The sequence below is a fragment of the Centroberyx gerrardi genome, chromosome 16 (assembly GCF_048128805.1).
Source record: "Centroberyx gerrardi isolate f3 chromosome 16, fCenGer3.hap1.cur.20231027, whole genome shotgun sequence".
In the NCBI taxonomy this organism is placed as follows: domain Eukaryota; kingdom Metazoa; phylum Chordata; class Actinopteri; order Beryciformes; family Berycidae; genus Centroberyx; species Centroberyx gerrardi.
In genome coordinates, this window is record NC_136012.1 from 29,112,126 (window position 1) to 29,131,154 (window position 19,029).

Sequence of the window (19,029 nt, forward strand, 5' to 3'; positions counted from 1 at the left end):
TCTACTGAAGCAACAGGATCTACTGCAGCAACATGCGTGCAGCAGGCTTCCAGGTCACAGCTCTCCTAGCTGGTAAGAAGGATTTTAATTCACACTCCACTTTTTATTTTTCATTCAACCTTTATTGTCCCTCAAGTGAAACTTGGTTTGCATGATATACCAATTCCAAATATATATACCATCATATACCACACTATACATATTCATATACAGTATAAACCATATTACATAGACACCATCATATATCATGCTGAACATATATCATTATTTATCATAATATCAAGGAAAGCAGCAGTTGCTCAGAGGGAGTGAGGTCGATATTTCAGTCAAGATGTTTGACTTAATTTGAAGTTTGAGTTTCAAACATTATCATCATCATCATCATCATCATTTCAAGTCAAGGCACGTGGCACGTGCCCATATTAAAAGCAGGAGAATATTGCAACAGATTACTACACAAAATAAAAACCACATAACATAACATATGGATAAAAGAGATATATAAGTTAATATAAGAACCTAGAAGATGGAAAGAAAAGAAATCCTAGTTAAAAGCAATGTTAAAAAGATGGGTTTTAAGTTGTCTTTTAAAAGTGTTTCAATAGCTCTAAGACTTTCTGGGAAGAAGATCCAGAGTCTCGGGCCGTGAGAGCTGGAAGCTGCTGGACGGGTTCTGGGACATTAACAGGTTGGAGTTACATGATCTGAGAGATCTGCTGGGAAATATCTAACAATCATATCGTTAAGATAGTTGGGAGCACGTCCATGAATAGATTTAAAAATCAATAAAAAAATCTTAAAATCAATTCTAAAAGTCACAGGCAGCCGATGAAGGGATTTAAGAACAGGTGTAATATGATGATCTCTCATTTTAGTGCGTGTCAGAATTCTGGCAGCAGCATTCTGAACTCGCTGTAGATTGGTAATTGATTTTATGGACAGACAATTTGGTAGAGAGAAAAGCATGAACAAGTTTTTCAGTGTCAGCATTGGAGATAAATTCACGTACTTAAGAAATATTTCTAAGGTGGTAATACGCAGTTTTGCAGACATTGCTAATGTGGTTTGTAAAATTTCGATCAATGTCTAAGACAACTCCGTAAATTTGTCCTTAAGAGAAAGACAGTCTAGACAGACAGTCTTTCTCTGAGCTTTGTTGCCAATGACAAGGACTTCAGTTTTATAGCTGTAGGAAGTTCTGAGACTTAACATATTAATGACATCTATACAATTGATCAGGTTTACAATAGGACTCTGTTCATCAGGTGCCAGTGACGTATACAATTGGGTGTCATCTGCATACTGGTGGAAACTAATGTTATATTTGTTCAATTATATGTCCCAGTGGGAGCTTATACAGATTAAATAATAAAGGCCCAAGAGCTGAGCCCTGTGGGACATCACATGATATGTCAACATGGTTACAGACAAAAGTGCCAAGTGCAACATAATATTCACAACCACTTAGATAGGATCTAAACCAATCCAAGACTGTGTCAGATAGGCCAACCCCGTCCTGTAGCTGATCAAGTAAAATCACATGGTCAGTTGTATCAAAGGCAGCAGTGAGATCTAAAAGAAACAAAAAAGTTTACTTGAGTCACAATTTACTCTCAGGTCATTAACCACCACCACCATCATCATCATCATCATCATCATCATCATCATCATCTGAACAACAGTATCATTTGACCTCTACTTTTCTTCTTCTGTTCCCAGCTTTGATCCCAGTCAGTGCCGGTTTACAGTTTGGTCAGATATGCAGCGGAAACCCCACAAACAGAATCAGAGGTTTGGACCTGAAGGGAAGTGGACACTATGGAGCTCCTCGGTAACTTTACAACCACGAACACTTCCTGATGTGGTCATCCATCCAGTTCAACCAGTCTAGTGCAAATGTGTCTCAAATGTGATTTTTACATTATTGGATAAATTTGTGTTTGTGTTGTGTTTATTGTGTTGTATTATCAGGCGGCCGGGCCTATGGCCTTTGCAGATTGATTTAGTCCATTCCGAAACTACATATACTTGAGTTTGGGGTCGATTTCCCTAATGGTGGCACTATAGCAACTGTCCAAAGTTTAAACTTCAAAAATTCATTAGAAAATCAGCCGCACATGCTACGGGTGTGTAATTTTCATGAAAACAGATTACTCACTTTAGCAGTCATGGTAGATGAAGCATGTCAAATTTAAGAATTATATCTCAAAAAATGCATTTTTGTCATGTGGAGGAGGTCAAGACAAATTCTATTAAAAGTTATTTTCAAAAATTTTTACAAAAAATTGTGTTTATAACGTGGCGTGATTTTCAGAAGCAAATTCAATAACAAGCTGTCTATAAAAATGTGTTGATATTGCAACATGTAAGTTTGCTGTTTTCCTGTAAATCATCATCTGAAGTGCTGGAGGGAGCAGAAACCACAGCGGAGTTGATTTTGAATGTGAAGACGGTTCGGAGGTCTACGCTCCGTTCGACTTAACGATCACCAACTGGACTCGTCCTTTCGGAAACCCGACCATGGCCGCCATCAACGACGGCATCAGCTTCACTGCAGAAGGTTTGTCTGTTTCTGCCAAGTTGTACTGAAACACCTCCATCCCTTTAAATCCTCCCCTACAGAGTGAAATGAACAGAAAAACCACCATTGTCACAATTAATTATTAGAAATCTGTGATTATTAGTAATTTGTAACTGAAGGCTAACAGTGATGATGATGAAGTCAAACTGTGTTTGATTGGGGAATGATTTCCACTTAGTTGATGGGATTAGTTGATTGTTCAAACTTTAGCACAGTGGTTTTCCACCAATGAGGTTTCATTCCCACCATCACTACAGCAGCTCATTTCACTAAATAGCACACCTTCAGCCAAACAGGAGGAACTAATTGGTGAAATGAGCTGCTGCAGTGAAAACTTGCAGACTGTTGGACCTCCATGGATCATGATGGAGAACCACTCTGCTCATTAAAACCACTGCTGGGTACAATCATCTGCTCTGTCTCCTCAGACATTTGCTTTCAGCTGTTCGCCATGAAACCAGACAAAACCTCCGGCGAAGTGAAGAAGGGTGAGAAGATCGGCACCATGCTGCCCATGCAGAGCGTTTTCCCAGGAATCATCTCCCATGTTCACTTCCAGAAGTGCGACAAATCTGATCCAACAGAGATCATCAACTCTCAGGACTCCTGCTGGGACAGACTGTTCAACTTATTGTTGTTGTTTGGTGAAAAAGTTACATCCAAAATGTTGAGTTTTCTGTAACTAAGAAAATCAGTCTTGTTTTCAGCTGGACGACCATGCATTTCTCAGTATATTCAATGGGTTCTGAAAAGGTTTCATTAGCCTGATGGTACTATAACTTTGCCAACCCATAGAGGAGCATGTAATCCTTGAAATGTGAAAATCACCAAAATTGGAGTCACAAGGTTTTCACCTTACACCAGTACAAGTACACCAGTACACAGTACAGCACCAGTACATTCGCACACAGTAACTCCCATGTCCATTTGGTGATCATTGATTGGAGATTTGGGTTGAGGTTATTCTTTTGATGGCATTTTCCAGTACAGGAACAACCATCCTCCAACCAGTTGTCCCACCCAGGAGGGGCGGCAACAACTAACCTAAACCAAACCCAAACCCAAACCCAAACCAACCCCAAACTTAACCAAACCCAACCCAAACCCAAAGCATCATTACAGTTTTTTACGATCGCTAGCAAGCGTTTTTCAATACTTATAATACTTTTTCTAAACTCTTCACACACCAACTCACCTACAACACACAGTTGGCAAAACAGTTAATTTTATGCTCAAAATCACATATTGTAAACTAAACACCAACACTAATTTTCAAAATGCAAGAATACTTTGTCAAAATACACTCACTCTACCAAAACACTGCAAACATGTCTCAAAATCAAATAATTCTTTCAAAACTCTAGCACATGTTTTCTTCCAACAGGAACATTTAGTCAATCACAGCACAATGACATACAAAATACTAACAGCAGATGGTATTACAGAAAATGCATTACTTTACATGTGTCAGTTCTACCCTTATACAATAGACAGTATATTGATAGTCAATTGTTTTTCGCACTGCAGTTTCTTTTGAAGTCACTCTACATTTTTCTTTTGTTGAGTGTAGTAAATGTACGCATTTTTTTCTTGTTTTTTGCAAACATTCTATATCAGAAGTGAATGACTCATCTTTACTTTATAGAATGTACACTATATGAAAAAGGAATAAGTGACAGAATTGCTGCAGTAAAGGCTTTATTTGCTATACGAAATTACTACAAGAGATCAACAAAAATCTGCAATATAGCTGCTGGTTACAGTTGTGTAAAAATAAAATATACAAACAGAAAAAGGCACAGAAGAAAAAAAAAGAAAAATACACAGTCCTTTTCTAATCTACCCGGTCTTCTGCATTTGGCCACATGTTCTCGTCCACATCACTCCTTATATTTTCTCTGGCTATGCACCATGGGAAGTATCTTTTGGCGTGCCTTATCCACCCCTGGCAGTGTTCAGCTGTGATTGGTCTATTTGCATAACTTCAATCAGCTGTTTTTTACGTAATAGCAATAAAAAAAATATAGGACATATATTTGTGTTTCAATATACAATATGAACTGCTGTTCACTTCAACAGTAGCCTATAAGTTAGGTTTAGAACATGAGGTTATCTGTTCTGACATACAGTGTGCAAGCATTTGTAAATTTGGCAGTAAAAATCCATAGTTTTGGTCTTGGTTGAGCTTGTGTGTAAAAGAAATTCAAGAGTTTTTAAAATGTGTTCACTGAATGCATTTTGTGTCAAAGGAACAAGAAATGTGTTAATGGTATGGCCCGCAACAGACCGATGTTGTGCTAACTGTGTTAAGAGTTATGAAAATGTGACTACAGAACTGATAAAAGGTTGCTAGCAATCGTAAAAAACTGTAATTTAACATCATATTAACATTGAAACATTGTAAAATGTCGATGGTGAATTCGATGGTGACTTCCAGTAAAATACCAAGACAGTCTGAGATGAATCAGCTTCTGCTGCTCAATATAAACTTCTCAACAAAGTCCCTTTCAACAAAGGTGGTATAGATTACGTTCTAATTTTTTCAGGATTATCAGGCGTCTCGATATGAATATTTGGTGCCACCAAAGTTCAAAGGTCATTGTTCTCACCTGGACAAACGAACTGAAGTAAAGGAGGAAACACAGTTCAGATAAACCGATCAGAACATGCTGGCTGTGAACGCAGCCTCAGTTTCTTTGAGAGAACAGGGAGATATGGGCATCCTGGTATTATTCCTTTATACATTTTTCCAATTTTGTATTTTTATGTGTTATATTATACATATTGTACAATTGCATTGTTAATAAAATCATATTTTAATGAATGCCTGGTTCAAGAAGGTTTTACTTGAGTTGGTGACTTGACATGGTATTTTTGAATTGAAAGCAGGTTTCATTTTACACTGTTTCAGTGTTAATTAGATGTTTAATCAATGACTCAAATCAGTGAATTTGAATCAAATGATACATACACATACATAGATATAATATTAGTTTGCTGTTGTTTCTGGGTCACATTTACAGTTTTTAACCTGCTGGACCGCGATGCTGCCGCCTCCAGCCTCGTCACTATCAGCTGGTTTAAAAAATATTCTTGGAAATGTATAAATACTAGGGATGGGACGATATATCGTAGTACGATAATTTGTGATGTAAAATCATGACGATGTACATCGTGGCATATAACGATGTTCATCGGACGTTCACCCTGTGAGCTACACTGTCTGCCGCTTACTGTAATCTGCTGCCTCTGCTCCTCCTTCTCCTTCTCCACCCATCACACAGTTTGACCAGCAGAGAGTGCAAACACTTTGCAAGACTTGGCAGACATGGCGGACAAGGAAGAGGATGTTTGAGTAGAGCTTGGCCGGTGAGACGAGTGGCAGCATTCTTTCACAGCAGCTCTGCAGCGACCAAACAGACCGCTGCAGACAGCCAAACTCATTATGGATGTTCTGGATCGATATCTGCAGCAACAACAGTTACAGCAGCTCTGATGAGCCCAGACATCCCATCAAATGTGAGAGACTAAAGAGACAAACTAAAGATGTGTATTTTTTAACATTTATTTTATCAGCTAAGTCCATATAGAGAGGGGGGGAGGGGGGTTACTCATGCTGTAACGTTATTATTGAACATGTACAACAACCACAGATCCTGTAGCCTATAGGCCCACGGTGCGTGTTCACTTCAAATTCAATTCAATTCAATTCAATTCAATTCAATAATTCCACTAACGTTACTTAAATACCGCAAGGTAATAATGTTACCTACCATTAAGTTTGTAGGGCAGCAGAAGATGGGTCATCAGGTTACTGTTTACAAATCCCATTAGGAGAGTTTGGAGCAAATTGTGGAATGTTAAGTTTCACTTTAGTTTTCACAACAGGAGGCTCTGTCTCCCGTTGCTCATCTCTGAGCCACAGCTGCCCTCTAGAGGCCGTCTCAGGAAGCGTTACTGACTGCTGACTGACTGACTGACTGACTGCTGACTGACTGACTGACTGCTGACTGACTGCTGACTGACTGCTGCCTGACTGCTAACTGACTGACTGCTAACTGACTGCTGACTGACTGCTAACTGACTGACTGCTAACTGACTGCTGCCTGACTGCTAACTGACTGCTGACTGACTGCTGCCTGACTGCTGACTGACTGCTGACTGACTGCTGCCTGACTGCTAACTGACTGCTGACTGACTGCTGCCTGACTGACTGCTGACTGACTGCTGACTGACTGCTAACTGACTGACTGCTAACTGACTGACTGCTAACTGACTGCTGACTGACTGCTGCCTGACTGCTGCCTGACTGCTAACTGACTGCTGACTGACTGCTAACTGACTGCTGCCTGACTGCTAACTGACTGACTGCTAACTGACTGCTGCCTGACTGCTAACTGACTGCTGCTTGACTGCTAACTGACTGACTGCTAACTGACTGCTGACTGACTGCTAACTGACTGCTGCCTGACTGCTAACTGACTGACTGCTAACTGACTGCTGACTGACTGCTAACTGACTGCTGCCTGACTGCTAACTGACTGACTGCTAACTGACTGCTGACTGACTGCTAACTGACTGCTGACTGACTGCTGACTGACTGACTGCTAACTGACTGCTGACTGACTGCTAACTGACTGCTGACTGACTGCTGACTGACCTGAATATGCCGCTCGATGCCCTCGGCTGCACCGTGGGAAAACTATCTATACAGACTGCACGTTATAATCATTACATATTTATAATGTAACAAAATATATGAATCACGTATTTTTTGCCATTTGAATAATATACTGTTGTGTTTATACACAAGTTTTTATCTATTCTAAATTATCTCGTATTTCTGACCCCCGCTGGTGGGCCAAACCAAAAGTCTTCACATATTTACATATTTACTACATATTCACAGCTATTTACAATCATTTCATCACATCTATAATAAATAACAATAACAATAACAATATTAAATAACAATATTCAGAAACTGATACTACCCAGGGCCCAGCCATTGAATAAGATATTTAGGTTAATGGTGTTTAGAGGTAGAAGGACGGCCTGGTGTTACATTTACAATTGTAAATTGTGAGCGGTCTCGATCTTGATCTTGGTCTCGTACTCTTTCAGTCTCAGTCTTGTCTTGGTCTTGGTTGGTATGGGTCTTGGTCTTGTCTTGGTCTTGGTTGGTCTTGGTCTTGTCTTGGTCTTGGTTGGTATGGGTCTTGGTTTTGTCTTGGTCTTGGTTGGTATGGGTCTTGGTCTTGTCTTGGTTGGTATGGGTCTTGGTCTTGTCTTGGTCTTGGTTGGTCTTGGTCTTGTCTTGGTCTTGGTTGGTATGGGTCTTGGTCTTGTCTTGGTCTTGGTTGGTATGGGTCTTGGTTTTGTCTTGGTCTTGGATGGTATGGGTCTTGGTCTTGTCTTGGTTGGTATGGGTCTTGGTCTTGGTTGGTATGGGTCTTGGTTTTGTCTTGGTCTTGGTTGGTATGGGTCTTGGTCTTGTCTTGGTTGGTATGGGTCTTGGTCTTGTCTTGGTCTTGGTTGGTATGGGTCTTGGTCTTGGTTGGTATGGGTCTTGGTTTTGTCTTGGTCTTGGTTGGTATGGGTCTTGGTCTTGTCTTGGTTGGTATGGGTCTTGGTCTTGTCTTGGTCTTGGTTGGTATGGGTCTTGGTTTTGTCTTGGTCTTGGTTGGTATGGGTCTTGGTCTTGTCTTGGTCTTGGTTGGTATGGGTCTTGGTTTTGTCTTGGTCTTGTCTTGGTCTTGGTTGGTATGGGTCTTGGTTTTGTCTTGGTCTTGACTGAGACGGTCTTGACTACAACACTGAGATTTTGTGTTTGTAATGTCATTTTCTGGTAGACAACAAAACATGAGGCGAAAGCATGAGGATTTTGAATGCGAGTATGTGGGCTACAAAGTATAGTATAGATATACAGTAAATATAGATATAGATATAGATACACATAGATATAGATACGAGTATAAATATCTGTTTTCTGTATGGCTTTATTGAAGAAACAGGCACATACTAAAATGTCTTTTAGGTTTTACTTTTCCTGTATGCTGATATTATCCATGCGCATTATCATCTAATAGTTTGTATTAGCTGCTAATTTCTTCTTGGTATCTGGGTTACACAAAGCATTTTTAATTAAATCCATAAGCTTGTTTACTCATCGCAGCATGCCTTATGGGCAGATTTTAGTTCCAACAGCATTCAGAATAATATACCTGTGATGGATTACTTGAATCTGTGTTAAAGTAAGTTTGGGTTATAAATTGAACGGGGGTACGTCCCGGTCAGAATTAGGATATAAAGGGTTAAGGTTTGGAGAACGATTGGATATGGACAGAGTCTCTCTGCTGTTCAAGATTATGAATCTACTGCTGAAATGTAACATTCTGAATCAATTGAATGGGGCCACAATCTATCTAAAGTCTATGCAGCTTTGTGGAGGTTAAAGGTTAAAGGTTAGAGCTTCCAGAGAAGGGAGCGACAGCAGGATCCAGTCAGGTGGTTGAAGATTCGGACCGTTTTCAGTGTTGCTGAAGACGTACGACGGCTCTCCAGGTAAAATCCTTTTTGTTGATTTCAATACATTCCAATACGAGGTACTGTATCTGCTCCATGTGTTCTTACAGAAGAGGGACAAACTTTGCTCTACAACTACTGACACTCGAGCCAGGCGTGTGATAGAGAACTGCTTTGGTGTTTTGGTGGTGCGGTGGAAGATCCTCGGTCGGCTCTTGGAATTTGAGCACAAAAAAGTGGTTAGGGTCAATTCATGAATGAAGTCATTAAATCCAATTCAACTGAGGAGTTGAAATTGGAATTTGAAAAAAACCTACAGGAAATGGAATTGGAATTGAATTGGAATTTCAGGAGGGATTACACACAGTGTTATATATTATCAACACTGAATATCAACAACAACAAATGAAAATGAGTTGAGGATTGATCTTGCAGAACATATAATCATAATCCATACAATATGATTGAATGCGTTTGATTTGTTGAACTGTCTTTTATTTGATTCATAATGTTTGATTTATAATGTTTAGCGAGTCGAGACAAACTCTCTTAGAAGTGGAATTTCATGGAATTTCATGGAATTCAGTTCTGTTTCCTGTCATTCCCATTCAATTCACATTCTGTTTCCTTACAGCTGGGAGACTTTCACATTCACACTGCAGGAGCTGAACTGAGTTTACCATGAATTCTCTATTCAGTTCATGAATGGACCGAACGCTGCTGCAGACATCACAGACTCCTCGGACACTTCTGGGTTTCCTCAGCAGGAGAGATTACTGCAGCGGACCGGGGGCCAGGGACACAAATCTTCTGGACCTTCATCAGCTGTCAAAGTCCAGAACAACAAGAGCCTCCATCAGAGAGTGCAATGACCTGATGGCGACCTTCCAGTCACAGGAGGGACTCGTGTTCTGGCAGAACACTGTCGCTAGTCAAGGCCTGCAAATCATTTTGAACAAATCATTCTCAAGCTCAAAGTACAGGCTGCAGGGAGCCAAGAACCGGTCAGTGATCATGTAGGCTAAGCAACGCAGAGATTCTCAACCTTTTTCATATCAAGGACCCTATAGTCCACATTAGAGCCACAAACCCCATTTGATGAGATTTTGTCTCTCAGACCCAAATTTGGACAGATTTTTATTGTTAGATATGATTTTGTCCTGAATCCCATGACTATCTGTATTGTATTGTATCTGCTTCTACTGCCAGGGACAAGTCCAGGCTGCAGCGGATCTTCCACTCTGCAGAGAAGGTGATCGGCTGCAACCTGCCTTCTCTCCAGGACCTGTACGCCTCCAGGACCAGGAGGCGGGCAGAGAAGATCATGGCTGACCCTTCTCACCCCGGTCATCTCATCTTTGAGAGACTCCCCTCTGGCAGGAGACTGCGGTCTATCAAGACCAGAACCTCACGGCACCACAACAGTTTCTTCCCCATGGCAGTGGGGCTTACAAACAATCCCCACCTTTCACTGACTCTCTGAGCACAATTCCAAACAAATTGTAAGTCTGTAAATACATAGTCATATCTATCGTATTTGTATTCCCTGTACAGTAACACTATTTATTCATTTTTGGTACTTGGTCAAATGCAGCTTGCTACTGAGCCCTTGTAAAAAGCCCCTCGCTGACCCACTTAGTCACCACCTTGTTGTATATACTGTATATATTTTTTTTTTCAGGAATCTCTTCTTTCTTCTTCTTTGTATCTGATATTTGATATTTAAATTCTATTTGTAAAGCTTGATTGCTGCTTGTTTGTCTGTCTAAATGTCTGTATATTGCACTGCACCAACTTCACCAAGTCAAATTCCTAGTATGTGAAAATGTACCTGGCAAAAATAAATCTGATTCTGATTCTGAGATAACAGAGAAACTATGATCAAAACAGTCATTCTTCTACATTCTCTAACTGTGTTAACTTCTTGTAAATAATGCTGAAGTTTAACAATTCATCAATTTGCTGGGGACCCGCTGGAACCCCCATAAGGACCCCTGGTGGTCCCTGGACCCCACGTTGAGAACCACTGAAGTAATGCATGCTCAACAACCTGTACTGTATGAGATGTATCCTAGAGCAGTTGCATGTTTTTTACTATTAAATCCTCAGCGGATCCCTTTTACTTATAAATCTGACATTCTATACTATTAAATCATCACCTGATCATGTTTTACTAATAAATTTGACATTGTCTTACTCAGTGTGTTTACTTGGATCTTACCAAGCTCCTACACTGTTTTGTAGCAACAGACCACAGAAATTAAAACTTCTCCCAGTTGAATGCCAATGTAGCAATACCAGGGAGACATTTGCAGAAAGCCCACAACCTTTCTGTTGCCTTCTTGAATCAACACCAAATGGCCTATCACAACAAGTGGCCATAAAGGTGTCGAATGGACACAGTCCATGGCTCAAGGAGTTGAGTCTATGCCAGCCAGAGATCTCCACAGGACAGCTCAGGAAATTAACGACAGGATACCAACCCGGCGAAGAGCTTTGAAAATCACACATTCCACAATTAACGACCTTTATCTTTCAGCCATCAGGAGGAGAAGGACTCAAGAACTCAGGAATACTAATGAACTATACAATCACCCATCCATACTTCTCACACATCTGAATATAGGGAATCACCCTCCTTTCTTCATTTGGAGTACCAGACTGTTCTGGTTAATCAGAAGGGACAGTCACCATTGGGTGAGAACGGGAATACACACCGTGTCAATACGAAGGAACCAATGACTGCTGTTGACACTATCCAGAGTCTCATCACTACCCCCTCTCTAAATCAGGACAGTCATAAATCTCTTCCCTTTTCACATTCCTGTAAAACCTACTTTCAACTATATTTTCTCAATGTCTTTAATGGATCTATTTTGTAGTTTGAAGTATACTAGATGTGTTAACTACAGGCCCATATATATGTTGAAGATGTTCAATAGCTAAAGTTACACGCATAGACCATGATATGTTAAATGATTGAATTGTTTCAGATATTCATCCAGAGACACTCTCCTATTTCCGTGGTCCTACACTGCCACCTTGTGGTCATTTATAGCAACGACATGTCAGTATAGAATGTCAGTACGTCCAAATGTCTTAAATGATTAAAATTGTTTTTATCATATTGATCACGCAGTTAGAGACACGAGTCACATATACGAGTTAACTTGATGAAGACTTTATAGCCACAGATTGTACCAGGAAGGTATTTGATGTCCTTATATTGATGTGCTAGCTATATAAGTTTGAATGTAAGTTGACAGGTTTTTATTATTTCGATCAATTGACAACAGTAATTGGTGGAGATGTAAAATACCGACATATTATTTTAAAAGGAATCTTTATTAAGATCACTTAGTAATAGATCCCAAAATAAAATAGACTAGAGGAATGATTCCTCTTGCATTCCTTTCCCCCCTCCCTCTCGGTTCGGGGTGAAATCTTCTCAAACAAAGAAATTAATTAGTAAACAGAAAAAGAGCGCGAAGCGTGATTTGCATGGCAAACCACGCCTGAGAATTCAAAGAGCTATAAAATGTTCTTATCTGGGTTTTCAGACAGTTCAACATTCCGCCCTCGCCAAGAAACCTGCTGAAGCCAAGACCAACAATTTAGCTACAATTCGACTTTAGCTGAAACTTAGAGTTTGAACCTGGAGTTAGAGACGTCTTCTCCAGATGAACTTAAGAATCTCTTATAAGAAGTTTGAACCTCGCGTCTAATAGTTAAGAAGTTATCAACGCTCGGCCAAGCGAAGATCATTTTCGAAGCTATTTAGGAACGAGATCATTTAGTTTATAACAGTTAGCAGAGCTAGAAACGTCAACTATTCCAAGACCAGCAGTCAAACACTGGTGCAGCATCGCCGCAGTGTTCCACATCCAGAGAGGCCTGTTGTCTACAGCTGTGAAAAGCCGGTAGCGCTGCTTGCCTCGACGTGACGATAACACATCAGAGACCAGCTGTTCCAGCGTCTGCCGTTGCCAGGTAACCGGCCACGCCGAGCCCGTCTCTCCGAGCTCAGCGGGACCAGACAACCCGACCGGCAGGACTTCTCAACTGAACAAAGTAGGCTCTGATTATCCACGTCTTTACTGCTGAGAGTTGATGCAAAAGTTTAGATTCAAATTACTTAAATAGATCAGGAAAAGTTAGGCTTTTATAGTCTAGTTGCCCCGTAGCTTTCCGGCTTGTTTCTCTGGTTGATTGATCCATACATACCTCCATTTACTGCTGCCAATTCTTATTCCCATATTTCATTATCATTTCCCTTTCATTCTTAATTTGTTTCATTGCATTTCATGTCTATTTTTAGTCTATAGTTTCCGTGCTTCATTCTGGTGATCAATATACGTGCCTTATATTGCTTATCTCATTGAAATTGTTATGCTTGTATAGTTAAATAAATATTCCCATTTTTTCATACCTTTACTAAATTCTAGATTTGATAATTGCGACTCTACACGCTACACCAAACTGAATTTCACATTCAAATCAACAAACTCAAGTAAATATAAAGTCAATAAAGTTCAGCATTAAAGAATGCTATATTGAGAGTGTTTGAAAGGGTTTCAGTATAGAAAACAAAACAATTCAAGAGTTGTGTGCATAGAACATTACCTGCTGGTAAATAATTATTAATTCCATTTTTTATTAATTACAAGCGTGGTAAAATTTTATGCTTCGGGGAACAAATGAATTGTGAGTCCTGTTTGTTTTTGCTCCAGGCATTTTGAAGCTCCGTCCAGACGGCATTAAGGTGTTTTCACTGTGCAGGATGTGGGCGGGGTCGCCGGTGGCGTCCGGCTAGGTCCAATGTGAATTGGAAATTGACTTGGTCACACCTCTGCTGCCAGACAGAGGTGTGACCAAGTCAATTTTGCTCAAGTCTCAAGTCAGTCTCATGTCTTGAGGCACAAGTCTCAAGTCTAAATGTAGAACAGCAAGTCAAGTCAGAACAAATCAAGAGTCCAGTATCAATTTAATATCTTAAAGAAAACTAAATATCTAGGACTTTTCAATGCAATATGGTTTTAATAGGATAAAAACTTGGTAAGAGCATCATGAGTTTGATTTCTATAATCAATTTCAACTTCAATAAATTCAATCATTCCATACAAATTCAGAAAACAGAATTTAAATTCAGTCGTCTGCTGGAACAAATCTCATCACTTTCAATCTAAGTCATTTACACAAACACAAGATCTCAAGTCAAGACTTTAGAAACCTTTTCAAGTCATCAAAGTACAAGTCAGAGTCAAGTCCCAAGTCACCAGAACCCAAGTCAAGTCAAGTCTCAAGTCTTCTCTTCATGCATCAAGTCAAGTCTCAAGCAAGTAAAACTGTGACCGAAATTGTGATTGTGAGTCCCCACCTCTGCCTGGCAGCCTTGAAAACATTTCAAACCAAGGTGAGTAATTGCCAGACTGGAGTTTTCACTCTGCTGTAAAAGTGAAAGTTTACAGGAAATGTGCTCATCAGCCTCATGAAGCCTCATGAAGCCCTGATCAGCTTCATACAGATCCAACCTGCAGATTCACCATGAAAACTGGACTGGTTCTGCTGGCAGCATTCTGATTCAAAATAATTATGTCTAGTGCTTTAACAATCAAATAAAATCAAACCTCAAACTCGTAAAATAAATTAAAAAGTAAAAACAAAAAGGCACAAGATAAAAGGATAAGAAAAGGAAGGATGAGTAAAACGAATATAATCGTAAAAATTATAGGATAACATTACATTGAAGCAAGGCTATAAAAATAAGTTTTAAGAAGTGATTATAAAGATGATAGATATTCTGCTGGTCTAAGATCCTCAGGCAGGTCGATCCGAAACCAAAAGTCCTGTCAGTCTCGTCTTCAGACTTTGGAGTAAGGATCTCAGGATGATCTGGTTCATAGGAACTGAGGCTACTGTGAAATTCAGTGGAAAACAATATAAAAAAATAAGGTTGAACAGCTGGTGACTATCTGCTGCTCTCATGCTTGTTTAACTAGCTGTGTGTGATGGTAAAGTATATGGAGTGTAGTGTGATGGTAAAGTATATTAAGTGTATTGTGATGGTGAAGTATATGCAGTGTGTTAGTGTGAATGTGTGCTGTCTCTCCAGCTGTGCTCAGTGTGTGTGACGGCGTTCGGTCCGCTCTGCAGTGGAAACTCGACCAACCAGAGGAGAACAAGAGACAGCTGGGGGGAAGGACGCTATGGAGCCGGATGGTAACGCAATGCACCGCAAAGCAACACAACGCAACAATGCAATGCAACACAGCACCGGAATGCAACACTGCTATGCAACATCGCAACACAACGCAACGCAACACCGACTTGCAAAACTGCACCACAACGCAACACTGCAATGGAACACAGCACCGGACTGCAATGCATCACATCACGTCACATTGCAAAACCACAGTGCAACACTGCACCGCAATACATCACAACACTGCAATGCAACACCGCAATGCAATACAGCGCAACACAACAGAACACAATGCAACAGAACAACGCGTTGTATCACACAACACAATTTTTAATTAAACCTTTATTTAACCAGGTGAGTCCCATTGAGATTACAAGATCTCTTTTTCGAGGGAGCCCTGGCCAAGATAGCAGCAATACAGAATTTCAAACAACATACAAGCAAACATTAAAAGCACATAAAACAAAACATACAGTAGCAACTCACAGAAACATATGCCTAAAAGACAGACAGGAGGAAACGGGTCTAGCTAAGGAAGCAATTACAAATTCCAATTGAATTTGCCTCCAAACTGCTGCTGCTTGAATGCCCTAATCGGGATCAGCTCATCTAGCTGCAAATCTGTCTGCAAGTGGTTCCAGGCTGCAGGGGCGGAGAACATAAAGGCCTGTTTCCCAAATTCAGTGCAAACCTTAGGGACGGACAGTAAGAGGGTGTCATTTGAGCGCAAACAATAATTACTAGTTTTGAGTGAGATATACCCACAAAGGTAAGAGGGGAGCAGACCAAGGATGGACTTATAAATGCGCAAGGCCAATGAAGGCCACTGAACTCTGGCATATAGAGTGCAATGGTGAGTGAGAGCTTTGCAGCCTGTGACAGACCTCAGAGCGCTGTGGTACACAGTATCCAGCCAATGAAAGCACTGGGCAGAGGCGTGCATGTACACAGATCACCATCAAGCAAGGGAAGGAACGTAGCCTCAATTTTTTCCTGGCAGCATAGGAAAAGCAGGATATGTTTCTAAAATAAAAACCTAGCTTAAGCTTTAGTTTCTTTACTAAGTTTTCAATGTGAAGTTTAAAAGTTAAACGATCAATTAAAATACCTAGATACTTGTATTGTGACACTAATTCAATCTGACTGCCCTGTAAGGTTACAATGTTAGGAAGAGAAGCTAACGTCTTCCTGGCATTAGAAAACAACATCAATTTAGTTTTTGCAGCATTCAACACAAAAAACTGTGACTCTACAATACCAAAAGCAGACTGCAAACACTCAAGTGATTGAGCGGGTGGCACCACAGCAGTAAATGACAGTATCGTCGGCATAAAAATGAAACCGTGCATTAGGAACATTTTGACCTAGGTTGTTAATATAGATAGTAAACAAAAGTGGACCCAAGACAGAACCTTGTGGGACCCCTGACGCAACATCTAGTACACTGGAGGAAGTGCCATCAAATTTGACACATTGTGTCCTTTCAGAGAGGTAATTTTCAAACCAGGCAACAGCCTGCTCAGACAACCCAATATTCAGCAGCCGTTGCTTCAGGATAAGGTGGTCAACTGTATTGAAGGCCTTTGGAAGATCGATAAAAAGGAGCGGCACAGGTTTTTTGTGATCCAGTGACTCACTTATATCGTTAACAACCTTTAAGGATGCCGTGATGGTACTATGTTGTTTCCTGAAGCCAGACTGGTACAATGAAAGGATATTATTAGCGCTCAGGAACTCCTTCAGTTGATTACTTACCGATCCTTCAAGGACCTTCGACAAGATGGTTAAGTTGGAAATAGGCCTATAATTGTTTAGTGATGTAGGGTCCCCCCCTTTTAACAGAGGGAGAACATGGGCAGATTTCCACATTTTTGGGATGACATTTTGAGTGAGAGTGAGGTTAAAGATGCTTGATAAGGGTTTAGCAATAGAATCGGTTCTATTTTTTAAAGTTTTAAAAAGTATGGTTCCAGATTATCTGGACCTGCAGGTTTTTTGGTGTCCAGAGAAAGAAGAGCTCTGTGAACTTCATCAGCAGAGAAGGGAACAAAATAAAAGGGCTGACCATCAAGAATTCAATCAACAATCATGTCTGAGGAAGGCAACGCTTTTAAAGGCAGGGACTGGTTAAACAGGGAACCGGAGGCAATGAAGTGCTCATTGAAACATTCCAGCATAGCAGATTTTTCAGAAATGGATGTGGTGTCCTTAACAATGCAAGGAGGCAGTTCATTACGAATATCAGTGGCTGAAATAGATTTGATAGCTTTCCAGAATTTCCTGGGATTATTCAAATTGTTAGTCGTTAGTCGGTTGCGTAGTTGCCTAAAATGGAGCCAATCAGCCTCAGTCCCTGTTTTCCTAGCCTTCGCCCAAGCCAAATTTCTCTCATGGAGTAACTTAGCCAGGTCAGGGGAAAACCAAGCGTTGTCTCGTCCCCATTGTAGAGCCTGCTGCTGGGAAGAGGAGCTCCAGACAAGAGTTCAATGGCACAATCATACGGCCGGTGAGGAGGTAGAGACAGAGCCTGCTGTTTACTGAAAACAGGAGCTAAATCATGGTAAATTTCAGGCACAGAGGACAAATCCGGGGGTTCCGGTAGAGGACAAGGTTCAGAGGCAGGAGTCAGAGCAGAGTGAAGACAGTTTGAGTGACAGTAAGAACTCCAGGAAACAATCTTACTAGTGGACCAATCCATCTGAGGATTATGAATCTTTAACCGAGGGAAACCCAGAACTAACGGCACATGAGGACAGTCAATGACATGGAAACTGATTACCTCTTGGTGATTTCCTGACAGGTGAAGAGACACAGGAACAGTCCTACGGTCCACCCTGGCCAGCGGCATCCCAGTGAGGGCTTTGGACTCCAGTGGGACATCGAGGGGCTCAGTCTCGATGCCCAGCTGCTGGCACAAGTCTGTCAATAAAACTCACATCAGCCCCTGAATCAACGAGAGCAGAGAGAGGAATTGACTGACCTCGCCACACGAGGGTGGCATCCAACTGAGAACGAACGGGGGGAGAGGAACTAACTGCACGCCAGTTTTTATTTCTCCCACTGATGAGCCAGCCCTTTTGCTGGGCCAACAGGACAGGAGGCAAGAAAATGACTGGGCTGGCCACAATATAAACAGGACTGGGAGTTAAGCCTACGAGCTCGTTCTTCAGGAGACAGATGGACACGATCCACCTGCATGGGCTCCGCCTCGGAGCTACTCGGCGCTTCTCGGCAGGGCTTGTGTAGATTCGGGAGGGCTGGACGGTGAACTGAGGGCAGGACAGGTGGAACAGACTCGACACGCCACAGTGAGACTTGGTCGGCTACTCCAATGGCTAATTTGATGGCCTCATCCAAGGAAGACAATTCCCCCCGGAGAGCGAGTTCCTTTCCAATCTCCCTGTTAAGGCCGCTTTGGAAGGCTGATATCAGGGCACTGTCATTCCAGCCAGATTCTACCGCAAGGCTTCTGAACTGATTAACAAACTCACGGACTGAGAGTCTCCCTTGACTGTGCTTTAACAGGAGCTGACCAACTTGTTGACCACGTACTGGGTGATCATAAGCTTGTTTCAGCTCTTCGGCAAAGGCAGAAAACGACATGGCCAGAGGGGAGCCTTGTTCGAAGAGGGCATTGAAAAGGTGTAACGGAGGACCTTCCAACAAATTCACCAGGTAGGCTACTTTGGCGGCTTCACTGGCGTATCGAGTGGGCTGAGCG

The 19,029-nt window shown here is 41.2% G+C and overlaps 1 protein-coding gene across 1 annotated transcript in view; it reads right to left on the minus strand.

The window, feature by feature from the left end:
• rnf4 (ring finger protein 4) overlaps positions 1-18,203 on the minus strand; it is a 132,237-nt gene extending 114,034 nt beyond the window's left edge. The window contains exon 1 of the mRNA XM_078289156.1: positions 18,200-18,203. The gene's annotated coding sequence lies outside the window, so the exon portion shown is untranslated. The remainder of the gene's footprint in view (positions 1-18,199) is intronic.
• Between the last annotated feature and the right edge of the window lie 826 nt (positions 18,204-19,029).